Source organism: Canis lupus, chromosome 25 (assembly GCF_048164855.1).
Source record: "Canis lupus baileyi chromosome 25, mCanLup2.hap1, whole genome shotgun sequence".
Lineage (NCBI taxonomy): Eukaryota > Metazoa > Chordata > Mammalia > Carnivora > Canidae > Canis > Canis lupus.
In genome coordinates, this window is record NC_132862.1 from 34,304,344 (window position 1) to 34,320,967 (window position 16,624).

At 41.3% G+C, this 16,624-nt stretch overlaps 1 long non-coding RNA gene across 1 annotated transcript; it reads right to left on the reverse strand.

Moving 5' to 3' along the window:
* Window positions 1-6,979: 6,979 nt before the first annotated feature.
* On the reverse strand, window positions 6,980-16,573 carry LOC140617480 (uncharacterized). The gene is made up of 2 exons (XR_012017704.1): window positions 16,250-16,573; window positions 6,980-7,261 (listed from the first exon to the last, which is right to left on the reverse strand). It is a non-coding gene; the product is annotated as an uncharacterized lncRNA (long non-coding RNA).
* Between the last annotated feature and the right edge of the window lie 51 nt (window positions 16,574-16,624).

The following is a 16,624-nucleotide window of genomic DNA, read 5'->3' on the forward strand; positions in this document are numbered from 1 at the left end:
GTTAATATTTTTAATGAATCAATAAATGAATCTACTGCCCTAATATCACTAATCAACATGCAATCTGATGACATGAAATCCTCTCTGCACTTATAAATAGATGCAATTTTCCTTTTTCATGCCAGTTTAATTTGTTCTTAGATCAAATGTGTCCTATTAAATAGCCTGTGTGTCTGAGTTCTGAGAAATATATGTTTTGGTGTTAAATGAACTAATGCCTGTGAATTTATTATAAATCTAAAACTACCATTAAAATTAAAATACTTGTGGGATACCCGGGTGGCTCAGGGATTGAGGGTCTGCCTTTGGCTCAGGTTGTGATCCTGGGGTCCTGGGATCAAGTCCTGCACTGGGCTCTCTGCAGGGAGACTGCTTCTCCCTCTGCTTATGTCTCTGCCTCTCTGTGTCTCTAATGAATAAATAAATAAAAATCTTCAAAAAAATTAAAATATTTGTGTCTCGGGGGTCCTGGCTGGCTCAGCTGAAAGAACATGGAACTCTTGATTTTGGGGTCATGAATTGGAGCCCCACATTGGGAGTAGGGATTACTAAAACAATAAATAAATAAATCTTAAAAAGAATTTGTATTCTTATTATGACAAAATTTCTTAGCAGTGAAAACAAGGATGAAGATACCCAACCAAGTTAGTTAACAGGGATCAAGGGCCTTCTATTCTCCACCCCCTCCAATGTGAAAATCTGAGGTTTCTTTATTGACTTTGAAGTATCTGTTAACATCTGCAGACATCCTAAGGGAAATTGGCACACAATAAATAGATCTATGCTATTTTTAACTCCACCAGGGGAAAAAAAAAACAAGGAGAAATTAGGTTTCTCTAGGTGAAAACAGGAAGAGAAATGTTTTTTAGGAGTCTATCTAAATAAAAAGAAAAAAAGTCAGTCCCAACCTCTTTCACAGTCACCCTAAATATAGCTACCTATCTCTCTCTAACATATACTCAGCGGTCATAAAGTTACAAATAATCTTTAAGAACAGTCAAGTGGGCGGAGTGGAAGAAAGATTACAGGGCATTAACAGAAGGCATGAATGGTGAAGAAATGAAATTGGTCAATATAAACAATTGTAAGAGTTTTCAAGAAAAGGAGAGATATAAAGTGATATTAAGGAACAGCCCTATCAAGGGAGGGTGTTTATGTCATCGTAAATCTCGGACCTTGGGTGACCGTGCTTACCTCATTGACATCACAGTCAGGATTATCTGTTGAGGACACATGTGGGGTGAGTGCTAGGGTGGTAGTCCTCAAAATCTTGTCCCCAGACCAACAACACCAACTGGGAACTTGTCAGAGATGCAAATCTTCAGGCCACACCTCAGACCAACTGAGTCAGAATCTCTGGGGGATGGGGCTCAGTAGCCTGCATGTTAACAAGCCTGGCAGTTGATTCTGATGTATGCTCAAGTTGGAAAACTAGAACTACCGTGCCAGGGAATTGTTTATACAATACCTATCTGTATATGTGCCTCTGCAGTTAAACTCTTTGAGGTTTTTTCTGTCAGGAAATGTTTCCCACTTTGCTCTTCATCGCTCATTGCAGCCAAGTGCACCTGTGGGCTCAGGTAGACTCACACGCTGAGGCGCTTCTGGTCCTGAGGAAGGGGTATAGAGCTACAGGCAGACTAGGAAGTCCTTGGTGTAGCACGTTTGTTTCTATTCTGGCGAGGCTGGCTACCTGTATTTCTTTCTTTCCTGCCCAGGCTCTTCTTGAGCTCACAGACAAAGATCTGTTAATGAAAGTTCAAAATATGTAAGTCTATACTCCTTAGCATGGAAGGCCAAGCCTTCTCTACCCTCATGTCTGCATACCTCTTGAGCCTTCTCCCCACCTTGATATCCTAAGGGGGAGACCTCTTTTATTTAGCAAGAAGCCTGTGGAAGGAAACTAAGAAAAATTCTTACAGAGTTCTAGCACCATTGGATTAGCTCACAGACCTTTATTATCTGCCTACTATATGCCAAGAAGGGTCCTAAGGACTGGGATGAAAAAGATACTTTACAAGGGAGTATAACATTTTCTGCAAGAGACATTCAAAAACAAAAACAAACCAAATATTGATTGATTTTTAAAGATTTTATTTATTTATTTATTCATGAAAGACACACACACAGAGGCAGAGACACAGGCAGAGGGAGATGCAGCTCCCTGCAGGGAGCCTGATGCGGGACTTGATCCCAGGACCCCAGGATCATGCCCTGAGCTGAAGACAGATGCTCAACTACTGAGCCACCCAGATGCCCCCAAACCAAAGATTTAAATAGAGTGAAGTTCAATGCTATGACAAAGGTCTGTATGTGGTGATGTGGAAGCACGAGGAAAGGATATTTAGATCAGGGGAAGTCTCCTGGAGAAATTAGTATCTGCTCTTCAGAACACAGTCTTGAAGAAAAAATATGAAGTAGCTGAGAGAAAAAGAGGGAGCTATATGTTTCTGGTGAAAGGAATAGCATAAGCAAAGATGGGGGTTTCTAACAGGACAGCGAATACTGGGACTAGAGATTCTCAGAAGACAGCATTGGAGAGACGCACATTAGGAGCTGGAGAGGGAATTATAGGGTGACCATTTGTCTGGCTTTACCCAGAGTGATCCCAGTTTTAGTGCTGAAAGTCCCCTGTCCCTCAATTCTAGACAAACCAGGATGCTTGGTCACACTCAGATGCAAGCCAGGGTGCAGAAGGTCAAATGTACTTTGAAAAGAAGTACATGCTTGATCCATCAGGATGTCACTGAGGTGCCAGGATATATTTGGGAAAATCTTCCATGGCTCCATTAACAAGAATAGAAGCCCAGTGGGCTGACTCTGCACAAGAGAAGGGAAGGCAAAGTCAAGCCTCCTGGCTTTTGCTGTCCTATAAAAAAGTGTTGTTAAAGAGGGAGGAAGGAAAGGCAAGGAGGGAGGGTAAGACTTGAAGTCTGGAGTTCTGTGTTCATTGTTTCCACTTACTCACACATTCTGTAAGCTTCAGCTTCCACATCTGTGAAATGGGATAATACCTACCTCCTGGCTTTGTTTTGATGATCAAACAACAGTGTGCATATGAAAAAGCTTTGTAAACTATAAAGCACTGTATGAGTATTACTAATAGGAGTCCTATCAAACTCAGAATATATCCAACCACATCAATCTAGAGAGTGTAATTTGGGTTGTAATTGCATCACATTGCTGTTTGCTTTTTACCAGCACTGTCATCATTAAAACTGCTGTATGTCAGCTGGCTTCAGTGGGGTTGAGGGTGGCTGCGGAGAAGTGCCAAGGGAAAGACAGTCCAGATTCTTCTCTTCCCCCATACCAGAAACATCCAAACTGAGCAAAATGGGATTAAGGGTGCAGGAATAGAAAGGAATGGAAGCAATTTGTTCTAGATCAGAAAACGCCATTCTAAGGGTTGATATCAAATTAGATCATGCTTTGTCAATGGCCTTTTAATAATTCTCTTTTGCCTCCGGGACTCACCCTTGTTGATCAGGCCCCGGCTTACCTCTCCAGGTTATCTTAATCCTTCCTCCATATGCTACTTTGCAACCACAACAAATTGCTAGCCATGGTGAAATTTGTCTTGGTCTCATCTTACCTATACCCTCCTTTTGCTGAGTTCCCTCCTTAGGCTTCCAGGAGGGGCTCAGATACTACTTCCAATGTGAAGTTAGCATCTACTTGGGCTTCCCCAGGCAAAAACCAGGCATCAGTGAGCCCAAAGCACCTTGGGCGCTTTTCTAGAATGGAGGGTGTGTAATGCTGTGTCTCAGATAAGAACATTGGGTTTTCAGTCACACTCTGGCTTTTATGCCCAGATGGGCCATTTAGTTCTTGGGCAAGGCATAAGAAAAGCACTGGAGTGGATTGTGAAGAGCATAGATTCTGGAACCAGACAGCCTGGCTGTGGAAACTTGGAGGAAGCTCTTGGTCCCTAAGTATCACATATGTCAAAAGGGGGTAAGGAGATTAGTACCCATAAGATAAAATGAGTTATATTAGAAACACTGAGAAGAGTGCCTGGCATATACTCATTAGGTCTTGTTGTTAATCTCACAGTTTCTTCTTTTGTGAAATAGGAATAGCACTCACCAGAGAAGGCTCATATAAGAATTACTCAGGATAAACAGAAGTGTTTGGCATAGAGAAGGTTCATGATAAATTGTTTACTTGCCCTTTTAGCTCTTGCCCTTTGTATTATACATTTTTCACTTCAGGATGTTTTCACCACTAAAAATTCTTAGGTTCTCCAGAAAAGAGAGACAGTCATCCATCTTTGTGTCCTTAGTGTCTGGCACATACTAGGTGCTCAAGAAATACTTGGCAAATGAATTGATAAAAATATAGTCCTGGGAAAACTCAAAATGGCCTTAACTTGCCTCTTGGCAATATCCCAAAAGGCCACAAAATAGGAATTTAATCCCTAAGAGTCTGTAGTTTTGTAAATCTGTGTATAAGTCACAGCTTGATAATTAGTTTTTGTTTTTGTGTTTTGTGTTTGTGTTTCTTGGTTATTGTTGTTTTCTTCCCTTAGCCTTCTCTCTTCCCTGTTTTCATCTTGGGTAGGGTTTCTCATTCCTGGCACTAACAATTCTTTGTTTTGAGACTATCCTGTGATTGTAGGCTGTTTAACAACATCCCTGGCCTATATACTCTACCCGCAAGATGCCAGTAGCATCTCTCACTCCTAGTTTTGACAACCTAGTATGTCTCTAGACATTGCCAAGAATCTGGGAGAGGGGGCAAAATCCACCCTCATTCCCCACCATTGAAAACCACTAGCCTAGGGAATCTGCTTAAACATTTTCAGATAAACTAAATTTTGGTAAGGACTGATTTTTTCCCCCTCTTTTTCTCCAAGGCAAAAATTTGGTTCATATGCCTCCAAACTGATTAGATTCTGACAATGGTGAAGGAAAAGGAATTCCTCCTTCCCTGACTGTAGCGTTCCTCTACATCCTCATTCTCAGAAATAGCAAGATTGGGGGTGGGGGTGGGGGGTTAGAACCACGTTTTATTTATCTAGACCCAAAATAGCAATTGCATATTTCTTTTATTTCATTTTGTGGGAAAACTAAAAGAATGCAGTGTTTTACAATTCAAATTAAAGCAAAAACTCATCAAGCTGTCTGATTTTCTGGGAGTGAGAAGTGGAGGGGGGGAGGCTTTTAATATGGCATAGCTGCATGAAAACTTTTCAACACCAGAAAAACTTTTTACAGCATGAAAGAAAAATGTGTATGTTGAGAAAGAACATGAATGCTAAGAACACACTGTTACTATAAATTTCGAATCTCAGACACAATTCACAATGCTGCTTTACTAATAGTGTAGTTTTAAACCTATTTAAGCTGGGAAATTTGTTATCAGGTGACTCATACATGTGGGGAAATCCAGCTCATCTGTGCCAAAGATGAAAGAAAGCGATTAGGTGTTTAAATGTTAAGATTCCATTCAGTCTTGTGAATGAACTGCAGTAATCTTGGATGAGAAGAAGAGAAAGGGCAGTTATTCATCAAGTTGAAAAATGTTAAAGGGCCCTGTGGATTTAAATAATAAAACTTTATAATACATTTATCTTCCGAATACCATAAGTATGTTTATTTCTTTTTTATTTCGGAACATTCACAAAGTTAAAAAAAAAAAAAAGTTAAGTACAGTACAAAGAACTTTTTGTCCTTAACCATTTGAGAGTGAGTACAGACCTGAGGCCCCATTATCCACAAATACTTTTTCCTACAAACAAGGATTCTGTCAGACAATTAACACTGATGTACGACTACCATCCAGTCCTCAGACTCTACTCCAATTCTGCTGGCTGTCTCAGTGACATGTTTTCCAGCGACGGGATCTAGTTCAGAATCATACACTGCATTGACTACTCTCCCCCAGCCTGGAGAAGTTCCTCGGTCTTTCTTTGTCTTTCATGACCTTGACAGTTTTGAAGAAGATGGGTTAGTTATCTTGTAACTCGTCCCTTAATTTGGGGTTTGCTGGTGTTTACTTATGATTATATTCAGGTTATACAACCTTGGCAGGAATATCATTGAAGTGATATTGCTTTTATCTCGTTGTATCCTGTCATGTGGCACATGATTTCAATCTATCCCATTACTAATGATGTTCACTTTGATTCCTTGCTTAAGGTAGTATCTGCCAGGCATATCCTCTATGAACATATTCTTTTTCCTACTGAAACCATGTAAACATCCCACTCCTCATCGAACTTTTGATGTACTCCTTTATTTATGTCTTCCTACTTCTAATTTTCTATTTTGTTTAATGGGTGATAATCTTTTACTGTCATTTAAAATTTTGATGCTCACATTGTCCCTGACTTGGCCAGTAGAAGGCCCTTCAAGTTGTTGGTTCCTATGTTCTTTTGACACCTTCATATCATTCCTTGAGCCCTGCCTTGCTCTGACACAGCAAGGGGTTCCAGACTCATACTTTCCCTGCCCCAGATGTGGGATCAGTCATTTCTCTAAGGAGCCCTGGTTCCTCTCAAAGAAAATGTTGTTTAGAAGCCAAGGTCTTGACACTAGCTGTGCTCATTGATGTTGGGGTGTCACTGACCCCAAGCAAGCTGTGGTGCTTATAAAAATGTGTCACTCAGATTTCTCCTGCCATGGGGAACATAAATGACTGACAGCCCTAACTCTTGACCCCTGGATCTACCACCCTGTTTGCACTGGGGCCATACTTCCCAAGAGTTATTCCCAGTCAATGCTTAAGTACAGCAGGCTCAGTGGGCCCATTCTGGCAAGACATAGGAATTCGTCAATGGGCAACTTTGACTTGGGAATTCTCCATCTACTTAGTAAATTCATTCTTGGAACTGTGCTGTGTTAAGACTTTTCCTACTCCAATCCTTTCTTCCTTGTCTCCTTCCACAAATGTCAGAATACATCTCAGTCTGAAGGATCTCTCTCCCTTCTCATTTATTAGTTACCCATCACTGTGTAGCAATCACCCCCAAAGTATATTAGCTTAAAACAAAATAAATATTTATTATTTCACAGTTTTTTGTAGGTCAACAATTCAAGAGCAGATCAGGTGGTATGGAATTTCTCATGATGTTGTTGTCAAGATGTCATCCACAGCATAGTCATTTGATGGCTTGACTTGACCCTGGAGGATCTATTTCCAAGATGGCTCACTTGACTGTTGGCAGGAGGTCTCAGGTCATCACCACTAGGACCATTCCATAGGGCAACTTGAGTGTCCTTGTGACATGACCACTGATTTTTTCGTTATAGCAAGTCCTCTGAGAGAAGAAAGCAGAAGCCATTGTTAAAAAAAAAAAAAAGACAATAGGTCCAAAATAGAGTCACTTAAACTGAGCCCCCTGTCACCAACTGAGACTTAATTACAGTTTTGGCCTGCCCCAGAAATGGAATCTTAAACCAATCTATCAGGAATCACCTGGTCAGCACTAGTGAGGTCATCTGCCTGGTAGACCCTTGCCATTCCCTGAAGGAAAGTAACTGCGACAATGAATCCACTTTTTGCAGTATTAACTTTCTTGTCCCATGCCCTTCTGCCTATAAAAGTCTTCCATTTTGTACAGTTCCTTGGAGCTCCTTCTATCTGCTAGATGGGTTGCTACCCAATTCATGAATTATTGACTAAAGCCGATAAATCTTTAAAATTTACCCAGTTGAATTTTGTTTTTAAACACCACCAAGTCTTTCATTGTCTAATCTTAAATTCACACTGTGTCATTGCTGCAATAGGTCAACTTTATTCATTGTAGGAGGGGATTTCTCAAGGATGTGACTGCCAAAAAGTGAGAATCTTTGGGGGCCACCTGGAGGCTGTTACACTCCAATATATCACTTGCACATCTACTCTTTTCTTGGTGACTCCTCAGTAAACGGATGGACACATCTGCTTGGTGGAGAGAGGCAGGGAAAGTCACCCACGTGTGCAAGCACACAGTCCCATACACATTTACAGCTATGTTTGTTTCTATATCTATCCACATGTATTGAAAACCATGAATACATTTCAATACATCCGGTACCAATATAGAATCACAGGGTCTGTTCTAGTTTTATCTGTTTCTGTATTTGCAATTCCTTTGTATGCATTGAGATTCCCCAGACAAGTAGATTCATCTGTTTTATCAAATATGGGAAGTTTGGGGGCAGCCCGGGTGGCTCAGCTGTTTAGCGCCGCCTTCAGCCCAGGGCATGATCCTGGAGACCGGGGATTGAGTCCCACGTCGGGCTTCCTGCATGGAGCCTGCTTCTCCCTCTGCCTGTGTCTCTGCCTCTCTCTCTCCTCTCTGTGTATTCTCATGAATAAATAAATAAAATCTTTAAAAAATATGGGAAGTTTGGGGCTCTTATTTTCTCAAATATTCTTTCTGCCCTTTGTCTTTCTCACTGGGAACCCAGGCTGTCGCCTTCTACACTGATGCTGCACCATGGAAGGAGGGGCAGGTGAGTGTAAGTTAAAACACGACAAACCTCTTCCACCACATTTCAGTGCTGCTTCTCTTGATTAAGCATTCCTTTGGTTGCTGTAAATCTCTGACTGTCTTCTGGAGCTCTGATAAAGGTGATTCTGATAGTTTTTGCCAGTTTTCTTTCCATTGTTTATGGGAAGAGACAGGCCTTCAATTTTCCTACTCCACCATTTTTCTTTCTTAAAGATTTTAATTATTTATTCATGAGAGACACATAGAGAGAGAGGCAGAGACACAGGCAGAGGGAGAAGCAGGCTCCCTGCAGGGAACCTGCTGCAGGACTCGATTCTGACACCCCAGGATCAGGCCCTGAGCCAATGGCAGACACTCAACCACTGAGCCACAACCACTTGAGGTTGTGATCTCAAGGTTGTGAATTCAAGTCCCATCCCACCATTTTCTTTGACATTGGCGCCAGCATATTGCCCATATATTTGTAACTCCTTATCCAACAGAAACCCAGCTTCCAGTGTCCTTAATTCCTTATTTGATTAATCTCTCTGGATATAACCAGTATTCTGATCCCACTATCATTCCTTTCCCTGCATGGACTCCCTCCTCTCTGCTCTGGATCTGATTCCCTGCGACAGAGTACCCTCTACTGCAGATGTCTTTTCATCCCTCTGGAGCTAACCTGAATACTTTAGTGCACAGTGTGTTCATTTAGTGTTCATTAAAACATTTTTATTAGATTTCACTGGGGGCTTATACAGCCAATGATGAAATAAGAAACAAATATTATTAGAAGCAAAGTATACTTTTTTTCAAATTGTAACTATAATTAGGTATCCCATGCAATACCCTCATGCTGCAGACAGTAGGGTGTGTGTGTGTGTGACTATTATTCTCATTCAAGGATGGAAAAATAGAGGCAAGGTGGCAAGGTCACACTTATGGTATCCACCAAATTTGCAGTAGGCAGCTACAGCCTCTCCAATGTTAGGGAACTCTATAATATGTCCTTTGTCACCTCCCTCGTCAAGCATCAGCAGCTCTTCTAAGTCTTCATCACTTTCCTGAAGCCCCTCACTGTATTCTTTTTTTTTTTTTTTAAAGATTTTATTTATTTTTCATGAGAGAGACAGAGAGAGACAGAGGCAGAGACACAGGCAGAGGAAGAAGCAGGCTCCATGCAAGGAGCCCGACGTGGGACTCCATCCTGGGAGTCCAGGATCACTCCCTGGGCCAAAGGCAGGCGCTAAACCGCTGAGCCACTCAGGGATCTCCCCTCACTGTATTCTTTCTTACTTCACTCTGAACAGATTAACTTTGCTTTTTGATTACCGTGGTCCCCCTTAATCATGGGGGATACATTCCAAACCCTCCAGTGGATGCCTGAAACCATGGATACTACTGAACCTTATACACAAGATAAGGTTTAACATAGATTAAGTTCAGTAAGAGATCAACAACAACCATAATGAAGTGGAACAGAGGCTCCTGGCTAGCTCAGTAGGTGGGGCATCCGACTCTTGATCTCAAGGTTGTGAATTCAAGCCTCACATCAGGCATAGAGCTTACTTAAAAAAATAAATTCAGGGTGCTGGGTGGTTCAGTTAGTTAAGTGCGGACACTTGATTTCGGCTCAGGTCTTGCTCTCAGGGTTGTGAGATGGGAGGCCTGTGTTGGGCTCTGCACTTGGTGGGAAGTCTGTTTGAAATTCTTTCTCTCCTTTCCCTCTGCCCCTCCCCCTACCCATGCTCTCTAAATAAACAAGTAAAAGCTTTAAAAAAATAAAAATAAAGTGGAACAATTGTAACAATATACTGTAAAGAAGTTATGTGGTCTTCTTTCTATCCTTAAACACCTTATTGCACTGTTCCTCTTGTGATGATGTGAGATAAAATGTCTACATGATGAGAAGAAGTGACGTTAATGACGTAAGCATTATGACATAACACTAGGCTATTCCTGACCTTCTGACGATAGGAGCTGGGTTGGCTTAGGTAACTGAAACCGCAGAAAGTAAAACTGCAGATAAGGGAGACGGCTGTATTAAGAAAATAAAGGCAATCAAATGCAGTTTTTTAAAGTTTTTGTCTCCATTATCCCATTCCCCCCCAAATCTATCACTATAAGGGGCAGATTCGGGTTCTGTGGTGCTTGAGCACATACAATTGGAAAAGGAGGAATTTAAAAAAAAGAACACACAAAAATTTACCTTTGCAAATTTTATAAAAACATATGACCATGTTGTATCATTGCCATGGTCCCTCCTAGGACTTCTGGAAGAAACCTGTGAAAGTAGCGGTAGAGAAATGGAGCTGGAATTTCAGCAGCTTTTCATAGGTACTGTCATTCTCCCTCATCCAGAAGTGGTGGTCCTTCTCCTGCCATCCAAGGCCAATCCATCCAGCACTCTCCCTCTCTCTTCTCCTCTCCCTTCCCCCGCCTTCATTCCTTCTTTTCCTAAACAGAAATCCTACCACACACAACATACTATTCTCTTTCTCTTCAATTGACAATATATCACGGCAACACTTCCAAATTAATACATGTAAGTCTATATGATTTTTTTTTATAAATTTTTATTTATTTATGACAGTCACACACAGAGGCAGAGACATAGGCAGAGGGAGAAGCAGGCTCCATGCAGGGAGCCCGACGTGGGATTCGATCCCGGGTCTCCAGGATCACTCCCTGGGCCAAAGGCAGGTGCCAAACCGCTGCGCCACCCAGGGATCCTATATGATCCTTTTTAAGAGCTGTATGTTTCCACAATGAGGCTATATACATATACATATATATATATATATATATATATATATATATACACACACTATTTTTTACTCACCTATTCCTTATTGAAATGTGTTCAGGTTTTTAAAAATTAGATTGGATCATATAAAATTACCATATTAGTAGGCTTTTTTTTTTTTTTACTTTGTTCATTTTCTTTTTTTTTTTTTTTTTTTTTAGATTTATTTATTGATGTTACAGCAAGAGTGAGGGAGAGACAAAGGAGAGGGAGAGGGAGAATCTCAAGCAGACTCCCTGCTGAGCACAGAACCTGACGTGGGGCTGGATCCCATGACTATCATGACCTGAGCTGAAATCAAGAGTTGGATGCTTAACTGACTAAGCTACCAGGCTCCCCTGTTTTGCTCATTTTCTATTACAATGTTATAGTAAATATGTATATACATATATCTCCATAAACTTTTGTTTCTGTGGATAAATTCCAAGAGATTGGATGCTAGCTTAAAAGGTGTATTTTACTCCTAGACTGCATCTCTAAAATATTGGCATAATTTATGCTTCCATCAATGACCTTTTTGGAAGTTATAAGTCACAGTGTCCTCATTTCAGTGCTTCTAATAGCAGATTTCTCCACCATATGCTGTATTTGCCATTATTTTTTTTTAAATATTTTATGTATTTGAGAGAGAGAGAACAGACAGAGGAGCAGAGGGAGAGGGAGATAATCTCCAACAGGCCCTCCGCTGAGTAAGTATGGAGCCCAACCTGGGGCTCGATCCCATGACCCTAGCTGAAACCAAGAGTCAGATGCTCAACTGCCTGAGCCACCCAAGTGCCCCTGTATTTGTCACTATTGACAATACTTTCTCTTGCCACAGCACTTGGAACTAGTTTTCCACTTGTCCCCTTTCAGTTTTTGTCTCTAGTTTCTTTCTCCATTTGTTCCTAGATACTTGTATTCCATATGAATCTGCTCTCTCTCACTTTTCTAGTCATACTAAGTGCTCCATTCTCCCCTTAGGTAAGGTTATGGCTTCAGCTATAATCTCTACCCTCAGCGCACTGGGAGGTGACCTAAAGTTGCCTTCACCTGAATTAGAAAATACCTTCCTTTTTTGATGTCTGTTATCATCCAGAAAACTGTGGTAATAATTATTCGATCACTCTTCAATATTCTACAGTACATTTCTGGATTGTGTGGTATGCAGGCTCTACAATCATCACAAAACAGCTTTCCATTTCTCTCCTGAGTCCAAATTTCTACATTAAAACTGTGTACTGGATATCTCCAGCTGGATGTTTGTTACAGGTAGGACCAATATAATAGACCCATTGTTTAACTTGTCATCACCTCTTTTGAAATCCTCCTTATTTATGCATTTATTTTCTTAGTAAATGAGACTCTCATTTACTTGGGTGCATAACTTAGAAACCTGGAACTTCATCCTAGACTACTTATTACACTCTTCCTCTCTATCATCTCACATCTGATAGGTTACCAAATCCTGTGGTTTCCACCCCATATTCCTCAAATCCATGATTGATCTCTTTTCAATTCCCAGTGTTGCTGTCCTGACCATCTCTTTCACAGAACTAAAATAACTTCCTCTTTGGTCTTCCTACTTTTTGTCTTGCCTGCCTTCTATTATCCACACTGCAGTCAGAGAAATTATTTAACATGCAAATCAATTCTCTACCATGACAAAAATGCTTCAATGTCCATGCTGGCAATAGGCTGAAATCTAAACTTCTAAGCATGACTTAAAAAGCTATTTATTGTCCAATATCTACTTAATAGTCTGCCTCATTTTCTGACATTCTTTAAAAGCACCCTATGTCTCAGCTATATGGATCTACTTCCAAATCTCCAACATGCCAAGCTCTCTAATAATTCAGTGTCTTTGCACCTGCTACCCTTCTGCTTGGAATTCCTTGTCAGTCTTTTGGCCTGACAAACTCCTACTTAAATTTCAAGCCTCAGCTCTAGGGTTATTTTCCTTTTTTAAAACTCTGCAGGCAGTCAAACATTTCAGGCAGATGAACACTTGAGTTCTTTATTGATATGCTATCCACCTGCACCATAACAATCTTAACATTTTAATTGTTTTTTCAGTTAAGTGTTTCTAAATTAAGTTGTAAGCGTCTTGAGGGTAGGGACCATGATTATGCTTATCTTTGCATCCCCAGCACTTAACACAGGGACTAGCATTGAATATTTGATAGGCACTTGAACAAATGCAAAACTAAATTCATTGACTAGTGAGAATAATGTGCAGGCTAGGGTTTAACCTTAAGCTACAGCTTTTCACTTAAGTACCTTTAAAAATTTGGAAAAAATAGGGCAGCCCGGGTGGCTCAGAGGTTTAGTGCTGCCTTTAGCCCAAGGCCTAATCCCGGAGATCTGGGATGGAGTCCCATGTTGGGCTCCCTGCATAGAGCCTGCTTCTCCCTCTGCCTGTGTCTCTGCGTGTCTCTCTCTCTCTCTCTCTCTCTCTCTCAATCTGTGCCTCTCCTGAATAAATAAATAAATCTTTAAAAAAATTGGAAAAAGGGATCCCTGGGTGGCGCAGCGGTTTGGCGCCTGCCTTTGGCCCAGGGCGTGATCCTGGAGACCCGGGATCGAATCCCACATCGGGCTCCCGGTGCATGGATCCTGCTTCTCCCTCTGCCTATGTCTCTGCCTCTCTCTCTCTCTCTGTGTGACTATCATAAATAAAAAAAAAAAAAAAAAAAAAAATTGGAAAAAACATAGAATATATTAATGGAAATTTAAGAACAAAAAAGTAATCTCATATTATTTTGCCATCCTAATGCCTGTTTCAATGCACTTACTATTTACTTCTGGTCTTTGCTCAAATATGTGGTAAATTAAAAAATATATGTATTTAACTAAAATGTACATGCACTTTCTTATGTTTTTAACTGTAAACATTTTCTAACACTGTTTGCAAAGTCATCTAAACTATCATTTTTAACAGTGTGTAATACTTCATTCCCTTAGTTATGTTAACAGCCTGAAGAGATTAGGTTTTAAAAAAAAAGAGATTAGGTTTACTCGGTTTCCTATTATAAATAGGAATAGATCCAGGTTTTGTGGGTCTTGAAATTTATACATTTTTGAAAGATGTTTTCAGAAGAAGAATACAAAATTATCTTACTTTTGCAAACCATGTAAACACATTGTTAGGGCTCCTGTTGGAAGGGGCCTGTGAAAGTGAGGTGTCCTGAAGGTTAATATTCATTAGCTTAGTGGTGCTCCATCTTCAGTTATCCTGCAATAAGCATTTTGAGAATGTGATTTCTACCCCCCCCTCCATTATTTTCCAAGGACTCCAAGTTCTTATGACACTGTTCACCTTAAAGAAGTTGAGAAAGGAAATGATCATTCATTGAGCACCTATTGTATATTGAGCAGTTTATATAATATTTAATTTCATTCTTACTACAAGCCTGAAGAAGAAATGAGCCCCATTTTACAGATGAGAAAAGTGAGGTGCAGTGCATTTAAATATCACGCTTAAAGCCACATGTCTTGTAACTGATGGGGTTTGGATATTCACTGTCTCAGTCCAAAGCTCATGTCTTCTTTTCTCCACTACATCATGGTGTCTCCATAGCCTCACTAGCTACATGGTAATATTTTCTAGGTTTTTGCTGAAAAACCTGGTTCTTAGTTATTTGTTTTGAGGAGGTCAGAAGACAAAACTTACAGTCTTGACAGGGTTCTTGGAGGAAGGTGTTTAAATCAGTGGTGGCTAGACTTTCTCAAGTGAATTTAGGAGAAAGTGATTTGGCTGTTTCTGCTGTCTGCTTATAGACATGTATCACCTTGGTTCAGCATCCCTTTCTTGGAAGAAGCATCATCTGAAGTGGAAAGACCTGGGCTGGGTTCGAGTTCTGTTATTCAGTACCTGAGTGGCCTTGGTAAATCACAGAACCCCTCAGTTCCTTCCTCTGTGTAAAGGAACAAAACCTGCCTCACTCCAGGCTAGTTTTGAGCGTCCAATGTGATGCTGTGTGTACAAGCCCATAGTGAACTCCAACGTCACTGAGGTACAATACAGCCCCCATATCTGACCTTTTGCTTTTTGCAGTTTCATTTACCCGAGGTCAACCACAGTTGGGAAGTAGCTGATTCTCCTGACTGTTGTCAAAAAAGATCAATAGTAGCCTAAGGCTGCATCACAATGCTGCATCGTTTAACCTGACTTCATCTCTCACAGAGACATTTTTATCATTTCACATAATCTCAAGAAGTGTGAGTACAGTACAATAAGACAGTTTGAGAGACCACATTCACATAACTTCTGTTGTAGCATATTGCTGTAATTGTTTTTTATTGTTAGTTATTGTTGATGATCTCTTACTCTGCCTAATTTATAAGTCAAACTCTATTCTTAGGTATGTATGTTTGGGTAAAAAAAAAAAACAACAGGGATCCCTGGGTGGCGCAGCGGTTTGGCGCCTGCCTTTGGCCCAGGGCGCGATCCTGGAGATCCGGGATCGAATCCCACATCGGGCTCCTGGTGCATGGAGCCTGCTTCTCCCTCTGCCTGTGTCTCTGCCTCTCTCTCTCTCTCTGTGACTATCATAAATAAATAAAAAAATTAAAAAACAAAAAAAAACAAAAAAAACAACAGTATATACGGGGTTGGGTACTATCCATGGCTTCAGGCATCCACTGGGGGTTTGGGAGGCATCCCCTTGCAGATAAGAGAAGACTGCTTGCTATATTAGTAACGTTGTGAGAGTTGCTCCACTGTCCCCGCCCATCTGCCTCCAGGTAAGGGCCTGTGACAGCTGGACAGAATGCACCTGATGGCTCCATTATAGTTAACTCGGGCTTGAGTTCCCTCCTAGGCTGAAGCTGCCACTTCTTTTCAAGGGAGTCTATGGGCTGTTACATCTGGTAGCCCAGTGCATCCAAAGCAGCAGAGGCCGTGCAAAACCAGTCTGAGATTCAGGTGAATCTTTTTCCCCCTCAAGCTGCGAGCTGATAAAAAACAACAACAACAACAAAAAAAATTGCCAAACACTCATCTATAAATCACAACTTGTTAAAACCCCCAACGCAGTCCTTACCCAAGTGTCCCTTTGCTCTGTCTTAGGTGCTGACGCATTTATCTTGGGATTTTTATCTGCCAGTTTAGAAAATCGTTAGTCCTCGCCGGCCCTACTTCTGGGGACAGTCTGTAATTCTGCAAAGGCAGGAGGAAATGAAAAATCTCTGCTCGGAGTTGGCGTTTGACCACCCGTCACCATGTCACGTTTAAAGCTGGGGGAAGCAGCATTAGCCTTAATTTTTCGTAAAAGAAAAACGCTCAAGCCCGTTTCCAAGCGCGAGAAAGGAGCCAGCTCAGCGCCCCGCGTCGGGACTCGCGCGGCGCGCAGAGCCGGGCCTGCAGCTCCCACGCCCCCTCCCCCCTCCCCCCCGGCCCGCCCCGCCCCCCCCCCCCG